This window comes from Oncorhynchus keta, chromosome 1 (assembly GCF_023373465.1).
Source record: "Oncorhynchus keta strain PuntledgeMale-10-30-2019 chromosome 1, Oket_V2, whole genome shotgun sequence".
Lineage (NCBI taxonomy): Eukaryota > Metazoa > Chordata > Actinopteri > Salmoniformes > Salmonidae > Oncorhynchus > Oncorhynchus keta.
This window is the reverse complement of record NC_068421.1, coordinates 2,681,459-2,690,481: the sequence shown is the minus strand read 5'-3', so window position 1 is coordinate 2,690,481 and position 9,023 is coordinate 2,681,459. Positions and strand designations below refer to the sequence as shown.

At 43.7% G+C, this 9,023-nt stretch overlaps 1 long non-coding RNA gene across 4 annotated transcripts; it reads right to left on the bottom strand.

The window, feature by feature from the left end:
• Window positions 1–222: 222 nt before the first annotated feature.
• Window positions 223–2,110, bottom strand: LOC127930013 (uncharacterized). Of its 4 annotated transcripts, XR_008136838.1 has the most exons (7): window positions 1,903–2,110; window positions 1,720–1,841; window positions 1,478–1,538; window positions 1,295–1,416; window positions 990–1,111; window positions 746–867; window positions 223–320 (listed from the first exon to the last, which is right to left on the bottom strand). It is a non-coding gene; the product is annotated as an uncharacterized LOC127930013 (long non-coding RNA). The 4 variants fall into 4 exon arrangements; XR_008136589.1 differs by having other exon boundaries at window positions 1,295–1,538; XR_008137165.1 differs by lacking the exon at window positions 990–1,111 and having other exon boundaries at window positions 1,295–1,538.
• Window positions 2,111–9,023: the final 6,913 nt, after the last annotated feature.

The following is a 9,023-nucleotide window of genomic DNA, read 5'->3' as shown; positions in this document are numbered from 1 at the left end:
ACATAACGCAGTGGCCCGATCACGTACCTTGACCCCTCCCCCACCCCTACAGCACCGGTTAGATGACAGTAGGTGTTTCTCAATATGCATACTACCGTGCTCCACACTCTCATGCTTCAAGTGCATTCTCCAAGGAAGTTCTCTTGAGTCCATTCTTGTGAGGACAAGAGTGTGGAGAACACATTAAACGTTACATTTGAAAAGCACTCACACCACCCTTACTGTGTTTCCTCACACGGCACCTCCCCATTCACTGAACCTTCTTCCAGCCAGGACAATTTACTGTGTTTCCTCACACGGCACCTCCCCATTCACTGAACCTTCTTCCAGCCAGGACAATTTACTGTGATACCTCACACGGCACCTCCCCATTCAGTAAACCTTCTTCCAGCCAGGACAATTTACTGTGTTTTCTCACACAGCACCTCCCCATTCACTGAACCTTCTTCCAGCCAGGACAATTTACTGTGTTTTCTCACACGGCACCTCCCCATTCACTGAACCTTCTTCCAGCCAGGACAATTTACTGTGATACCTCACACGGCACCTCCCCATTCACTGAACCTTCTTCCAGCCAGGACAATTTACTGTGATACCTCACACGGCACCTCCCCATTCAGTAAACCTTCTTCCAGCCAGGACAATTTACTGTGTTTTCACACGGCACCTCCCCATTCACTGAACCTTCTTCCAGCCAGGACAATTTACTGTGATACCTCACACGGCACCTCCCCATTCACTGAACCTTCTTCCAGCCAGGACAATTTACTGTGTTACCTCACACGGCACCTCCCCATTCACTGAACCTTCTTCCAGCCAGGACAATTTACTGTGTTACCTCACACGGCACCTCCCCATTCACTGAACCTTCTTCCAGCCAGGACAATTTACTGTGATACCTCACACGGCACCTCCCCATTCAGTAAACCTTCTTCCAGCCAGGACAATTTACTGTGTTACGTCACACGGCACCTCCCCATTCACTGAACCTTCTTCCAGCCAGGACAATTTACTGTGTTTCCTCACACGGCACCTCCCCATTCACTGAACCTTCTTCCAGCCAGGACAATTTACTGTGTTACCTCACACGGCACCTCCCCATTCACTGAACCTTCTTCCAGCCAGGACAATTTACTGTGTTTTCTCACACGGCACCTCCCCATTCACTGAACCTTCTTCCAGCCAGGACAATTTACTGTGATACCTCACACGGCACCTCCCCATTCACTGAACCTTCTTCCAGCCAGGACAATTTACTGTGATACCTCACACGGCACCTCCCCATTCAGTAAACCTTCTTCCAGCCAGGACAATTTACTGTGTTACCTCACACGGCACCTCCCCATTCACTGAACCTTCTTCCAGCCAGGACAATTTACTGTGTTTCCTCACACGGCACCTCCCCATTCACTGAACCTTCTTCCAGCCAGGACAATTTACTGTGTTACCTCACACGGCACCTCCCCATTCACTGAACCTTCTTCCAGCCAGGACAATTTACTGTGTTTCCTCACACGGCACCTCCCCATTCACTGAACCTTCTTCCAGCCAGGACAATTTACTGTTACCTCACACGGCACCTCCCCATTCACTGAACCTTCTTCCAGCCAGGACAATTTACTGTGTTACCTCACACGGCACCTCCCCATTCACTGAACCTTCTTCCAGCCAGGACAATTTACTGTGTTACGTCACACGGCACCTCCCCATTCACTGAACCTTCTTCCAGCCAGGACAATTTACTGTGTTTCCTCACACGGCACCTCCCCATTCACTGAACCTTCTTCCAGCCAGGACAATTTACTGTGTTTCCTCACACGGCACCTCCCCATTCACTGAACCTTCTTCCAGCCAGGACAATTTACTGTGTTACCTCACACGGCACCTCCCCATTCACTGAACCTTCTTCCAGCCAGGACAATTTACTGTGTTTCCTCACACGGCACCTCCCCATTCACTGAACCTTCTTCCAGCCAGGACAATTTACTGTGTTTCCTCACACGGCACCTCCCCATTCACTGAACCTTCTTCCAGCCAGGACAATTTACTGTGTTACCTCACACGGCACCTCCCCATTCACTGAACCTTCTTCCAGCCAGGACAATTTACTGTGTTACCTCACACGGCACCTCCCCATTCACTAAACCTTCTTCCAGCCAGGACAATTTACTGTGATACCTCACACGGCACCTCCCCATTCACTGAACCTTCTTCCAGCCAGGACAATGACGACAATGGGCCAAACAAGATATACACAAAGCAAACGTTTCACTTCCTAATTATCAGCTAGATATATGTGAATCGTTGAAATCTAGCTAGACAGCATCTACTTCAACAGGCAAAAATGACCTAAAATGAATGTTATACAAGGTACAGTAGATGTCAATTCGTCATGAGTAGCTACCTAACAACAATTCATGGCTAGCAAGTTAGCCAGTCAGCCCTATTGACTTACTATGGACATACCCATTCACTGAACCTTCCTTCAAGCTATCCAGTCAGCCCTATTGACTTACTATGGACATACCCATTCACTGAACCTTCCTTCAAGCTATCCAGTCAGCCCTATTGACTTACTATGGACATACCCATTCACTGAACCTTCCTTCAAGCTATCCAGTCAGCCCTATTAACTTACTATGGACATACCCATTCACTGGACCTTCCTTCAAGCTATCCAGTCAGCCCTATTGGCTTACTATGGACATACCCATTCACTGAACCTTCCTTCAAGCTATCCAGTCAGCCCTATTGACTTACTATGGACATACCCATTCACTGAACCTTCCTTCAAGCTATCCAGTCAGCCCTATTGGCTTACTATGGACATAGCCATTCACTGAACCTTCCTTCAAGCTATCCAGTCAGCCCTATTGACTTACTATGGACATACCCATTCACTGAACCTTCCTTCAAGCTATCCAGTCAGCCCTATTGACTTACTATGGACATACCCATTCACTGAACCTTCCTTCAAGCTATCCAGTCGGCCCTATTGACTTACTATGGACATACCCATTCACTGAACCTTCCTTCAAGCTATCCAGTCAGCCCTATTGGCTTACTATGGACATACCCATTCACTGAACCTTCCTTCAAGCTATCCAGTAAGCCCTATTGGCTTACTATGGACGTACCCATTCACTGAACCTTCCTTCAAGCTATCCAGTCAGCCCTATTGACTTACTATGGACATACCCATTCACTGAACCTTCCTTCTACTATCCAGGACAAAGCCAAAAGAGATGAAACAAGATTTACACAAAGCAACCGTTTTACTATCAGTTAGCTATATGTGAATCGTAATAATGTTGCTAACCAGATAGTATAACAGGCATAAATGGCCTAAAACCAATGTTATCCAAGGTAAATGTCAAGCCCTTACGGGTGGTATATTTAGTGAATTCGCAATCTAAGAAAATTGATATAAGTCATTAAGAAAAGTGTTTATGTCCAGCAAGTGTATTTGATGGGTTTTGTTTATGTAATTAGCTTGGCTGGCTAGCCACTTTGGTAGCTACTAGCTTGGCTGGCTAGCCACTTTGGTAGCTACTGGCTTAGCTGACTAGCCACTTTGGTAGCTACTAGCTTGGCTGGCTAGCCACTTTGGTAGCTACTGGCTTGGCTGGCTAGCCACTTTGGTAGCTACTAGCTTGGCTGGCTAGCCACTTTGGTAGCTACTAGCTTGGCTGGCTAGCCACTTTGGTAGCTACTGGCTTGGCTGGCTAGACACTTTGGTAGCTACTGGCTTAGCTGGCTAGCCACTTTGGTAGCTACTAGCTTGGCTGGCTAGCCACTTTGGTAGCTACTGGCTTAGCTGAATAGACACTTTGGTAGCTACTAGCTTGGCTGGCTAGCCACTTTGGTAGCTACTGGCTTGGCTGGCTAGACACTTTGGTAGCTACTAGCTTGGCTGGTTAGCTGAGATTGAAGAGATGAGAGAACATTTTTCTAACCGAAGCAAACACTGTATTTTATGACAGTGACACAGTGCCCCCCTGTGGACTGAAGCTGAATTTTTCCCCCCAACTTTATATTTAACCTTGTATAAAATGTGCAATACTGATGTGCTGGAACGGACAAAATGGAATGAATCATAACCTATTCCATTGTACAGGTGAATATGCTTGTCTCATTTCTATTATTATCAAATGGCTGTGTAACTACTTGTAAAAAAAACTTCCCATTTTTAAATATATTTCATTGATCTTTTATTTGTATTAGTCTTTTTATTCACTTAGCAACATACTTTTTATCTTGTTGTTGCATTGTCGAGAGGACAACCTGAAGTAAGCATTTCATTGTACATTGTGTATATGACAAATAAATAGACTTGAAATTACATTTAGAAGGGAAGGGGGAAAGATGGCCAGCTTTGTCGATAGATTGTTGGTGAAGAAAACATTTAAAATACATAGGCCCTTAAGTTATGTATACCAAAATGTTCTGTAATCTAAAAATCTCACATTAGCTTGTTTAACTCTGATCTACCCATCCCGGATCCGGGAGCATAATCATAGCCTCAAACGAATTAGCATAACGCAGCGGACATAAATCTTCCTACAAAATCTTCCTATCCATGAAAATCGCAAATGTATATATATATATATTGAAACACAAGCTTAGCCTTTTGTTAATCACACTGTCATCTCAGATTTTCAAAATATGCTTTACAGCCAACGCTAGACAAGCATTTGTGTAAGTTTATCATGGCATAATGCTATGCTAGGCTCTGCTGGCAGCAGGCAACATTTTCACGAAAATAAGAAAAGCAATCAAATTAAATAATTTACCTTTGAAGAACTTCGGATGTTTTCACTCAGGAGACTCCCAGTTAGATAGCAAATGTTCCTATTTTCCAAAAACATTATTTTTGTAGGCGAAATAGCTCCCGTTTGTTCATCATGCTTGGCTGAGAAATCGACTGGAAAATGCTAGCACTACAACGCCAAACTTTTTTCCAAATGAGCTCCATAATATCGACAGAAACACGGCAAACGTTGTCTAGGATCAATCCTCAAGGTGTTTTTAACATATATATTCGATAATATATCCGTCGAGGCAATTGGTTTCTCATAAGAAGCGATTGGAAAAATGGCTACCTCAGTATTTTACGCAAGATTTTCTGCGGGAAACACCATGTGACCACTTGCTAAATATGGTCCCTTACGGCTATTCTTCAACATAAATGCGTAAAAAGACGTCACAATGCTGTAGACACCTTGGGGAATACGTAGAAAAAAACGTAAGCTCATTCGTAGCTCATTCACAGCCATATAAGGAGTCATTGGCATGAGGCTGTTTCAAAAAATGTGGCACTTCCTGATTGGATGTTAATCTGGGTTTCGCCTGTAACATCAGTTCTGTTGCACTCACAGACAATATCTTTGCAGTTTTGGAAACGTCAGAGTGTTTTCTATCCAAAGCTGTCAATTACATGCATAGTCGAGCATCTTTTGGTGACAAAATATCTTGTTTAAAACGGGAACGTTTTTCATCCAAAAATTTAAATATCGCCACTAGTCACAAGAAGTTTTAATTCTGATTAAATGAAGTGAATCATAGAGATCCTATAGCTTATTTAATTCTACAGGTACAATTTTAGCTCATGTCTCTTTATATTCATATAGCCTAGGGCTTATGTAGCTTCTTATCTGTCATGTTTGGAGTTGTTTTGTGCTGTTATGAGGATATTTGAATTTGTCTTTACAAGTTATTTGCCCTGGTCGTGTCAGTATACAGTAACAGTAAAGAGCAACTGCCCCTAAAAATATACTTATAATTTATTCTCCTGTCAAATCAGGTGCAGTGCAGTCGCCCCTTAAAACTGACTAAAGACATGTTGCACCTTTACCTTTCAGATTAGCCAAAGAGGAGGACAGATGAGAACAGCAGGCCAGTGGAGCATTTAGAACAGCAGGCCAGTGGAGCATTTAGAACAGCAGGCCAGTGGAGCATTTAGAACAGCAGGCCAGTGGAGCATTTAGAACAGCAGGCCAGGGGAGCATTTAGAACAGCAGGCCAGGGGAGCATTTAGAACAGCAGGCCAGGGGAGCATTTAGAACAGCAGGCCAGTGGAGCATTTAGAACTGCAGCAGCCAAGGGAAAATGGTACGGAAGAGGATGATTTAGGTGACCCAGACACACGTTCCCCAGTATCCCCTTGACGGTTTTGGATTGCAAAACTAAAGATACACACCAGACAAGACACAGAGACGGCAACATAAGAGGAGGTGATGGAGAGAGACACCAGACAAGACACAGAGACAACAACGGAAGAATAGGATATGATGGAGAGAGACACCAGACAAGACACAGAGACAGCAATGGAAGAATAGGATATGATGGAGAGAGACACCAACAGAACAGAACAGGCCATCACAGAAGAGAATAGACAAAGGAGGCAGTAATAGATAAGACACAGAAAAGTGACAGAAGAGGGCAGGTGGATTGAACACACAGTCAACTGTATAACTTCAAGCTGCTCTATAGATTCTAGTGAGTTTTATTTGCACAAATTATAAGAGAGGAAATACATACAGTGAAAAAGTAAAACATTGTTTACACAGAATTTGCATGTGATGTGAAAAAGCCTCTGAAATTATTATTAAAACAATTGTTTACTTTTACACTTTTTACAAACAGGACAGTATGAGCGAGGATGGAGGACAGCAACAGAAGAGGGCAGACAAGAGAGACAGCAACAGAATAGGGTAGTCAAGAGAGACAGCAGCAGAATAGGGTAGTTAAGAGTGTGTGTGTGTGTGTGTGTGTGTGTGTGTGTGTGTGTGTGTGTGTGTGTGTGTGTGTGTGTGTGTGTGTGTGTGTGTGTGTGTGTGTGTGTGTGTGTGTGTGTGTGTGTTTAACTATAGTTGTGGGGACCAGATGGGGATATTTTGTTAGACCCCACAAGATCAAATGCTATTTCTAGGGGGTATAGGGTTAAGGTTATAATTAGTGTTAGGGTGAGGAGCTAGTTTTAGGGTTAGGTTTTTGGGTTAAAGGTAGGATTAAGATTAGGGTTAGGTTTAGAGTACGGGTTAGGGTTTGGTATAGGGTTAGGGGTTAGGGAAAATAGGATTTTTAATTAGACTAAATTGTGCTAGTTACAAGACCGTGTGCGTGTGAGAGAGAGAGAGATAGCCATCAGAGAGGATTGTTGGACAGGTCAGAGTCTATATTTAGAGTTGCTGAGTAGTTTTTCGTAATACTAGATGTATTATACATGTTCCAGATTAGAGAGTGTTCCAGAATAGAGAGTGTTCCAGAGTAGAAAGTGTTCCAGAGTAGAGAGTAGTGAGCATTCTAGAGTAGAGAGTGTTCCAAGTCACTCTGGATAAGAGCGTCTGCTAAATGACTTAAATGTAAAAATGTAAATATTCCAGAGTAGAGAGTGTTCCAGAGTAAAGAGTGTTCCAGAGTAGAGACTGTGAATGTAGAAAGTGTTCCAGAGCAGAGAGTGTTCCAGAGTTGAGAGTGTTCCAGAGTTGAGAGTGTTCCAGAGTTGAGAGTGTTCTAGTGTAGAGAGTGTTCCAGAGTAGAGAGTGTTCCAGAGTAGAAAGTAAAGTGTGTTCCAGAGTAGATAATGTTTCCAAGTAGAGAATATATAGTGTTCAAGAGTAGAGAGCATTCCAGAGTAAAGAGTAGAGAACATTCAGGAGTAGAGAGTGTTCCAGAGCAGAGAGTGTTCCAGTGTAGAGAGTGTTCCAGAGTAGAGAGTGTTCCAGAGTAGAAAGTAAAGTGTGTTCCAGAGTAGATAATGTTTCCAAGTAGAGAATAGATAGTGTTCAAGAGTAGAGAGCATTCCAGAGTAAGAAGTAGAGAGCATTCAGGAGTAGAGTGTTCCAGAGTAGAGAGTGTTCCAGAGTAAAGAGAGAGAGCATTCCAGAGTAGATAGTCTTCCAGAGCAGGGAGTGTTCCATTGTAGAGAGTGTTCCAGAGAAGAGAGTGTTCCAGAGTAAAGAGTGTTCCAGAGTAGAGAGTGTTCCAGAGTAGAGAGTGTTCCAGAGCAGAGAGTGTTCCAGTGTATAGAGTGTTCCAGAGAATAGATTGTTCCAGAGCAGAGAGTGTTCCAGTGTATAGAGTGTTCCAGAGAAGAGATTGTTCCAGAGTAGAGAGTGTTCCAGAGTAAAGAGAGAGAGCATTCCAGAGTAGAGAGTGTTCCAGTGCAGGGAGTGTTCCAGTGTAGAGAGTGTTCCAGTGTAGAGAGTGTTCCAGAGAAGAGAGTGTTCCAGAGAAGAGAGTGTTCCAGAGTAGAGAGTGTTTCAGTGTAGAGTGTGTTCCAGAGTAGAGAGTGTTCCAGAGTATAGAGCAGAGAGTGTTCCAAAGTAGAGAGTGTTCCAGAGTAGAGAGTGTTCCAGGGTAGACAGTGTTCCAGAGTAGAGAGTGTTCCAGAGTAGAGAGTGTTCCAGAGCAGACAGTGTTCCAGAGTAGAGTGTTCCAGAGTAGAGAGTAGTGAGCATTCCAGAGTAGAGAGTGTTCCAAAGTAGAGAGTGTTCCAAAGTAGAGAGTGTTCCAGAGTATAGAGTGTTCCAGGGTAGAGAGTGTTCCAGAGTAGAGAGTGTTCCAGAGTAGAGAGTGTTCCAGAGTAGAGAGTGTTCCAGGGTAGAGAGTGTTCCAGAGTAGAGAGTGTTCCAGGGTAGAGAGTGTTCCAGAGTAGAGAGTGTTCCAGGGTAGAGAGTGTTCCAGAGTAGAGAGTGTTTCAGGGTAGAGAGACCCAAAGTAGCAACTGTAATTGATTACTGTCAGTGTCTGCTGTGGCAAATGGATGTGCACGTTCGCCAGCCTGGTCTCATAGACTAGACATAACATAGTAAATGTATGTCCTGGACCCTCAAATTAGTGTTATGTGTTATGTTTGGTATGGTTGCATGAAACAGATTACTTAAAGCAAAAACTAAAGTAGAGTGGTTGGTCGGGGGTGTTGCTATTTCGAATCTCATCAAGGACAACTTAATCCTAAACCTAACCTTAACTTTTCACCCCAACCCCTAGTCTAGCTAACGTTAGCCAGCTAACTTTAG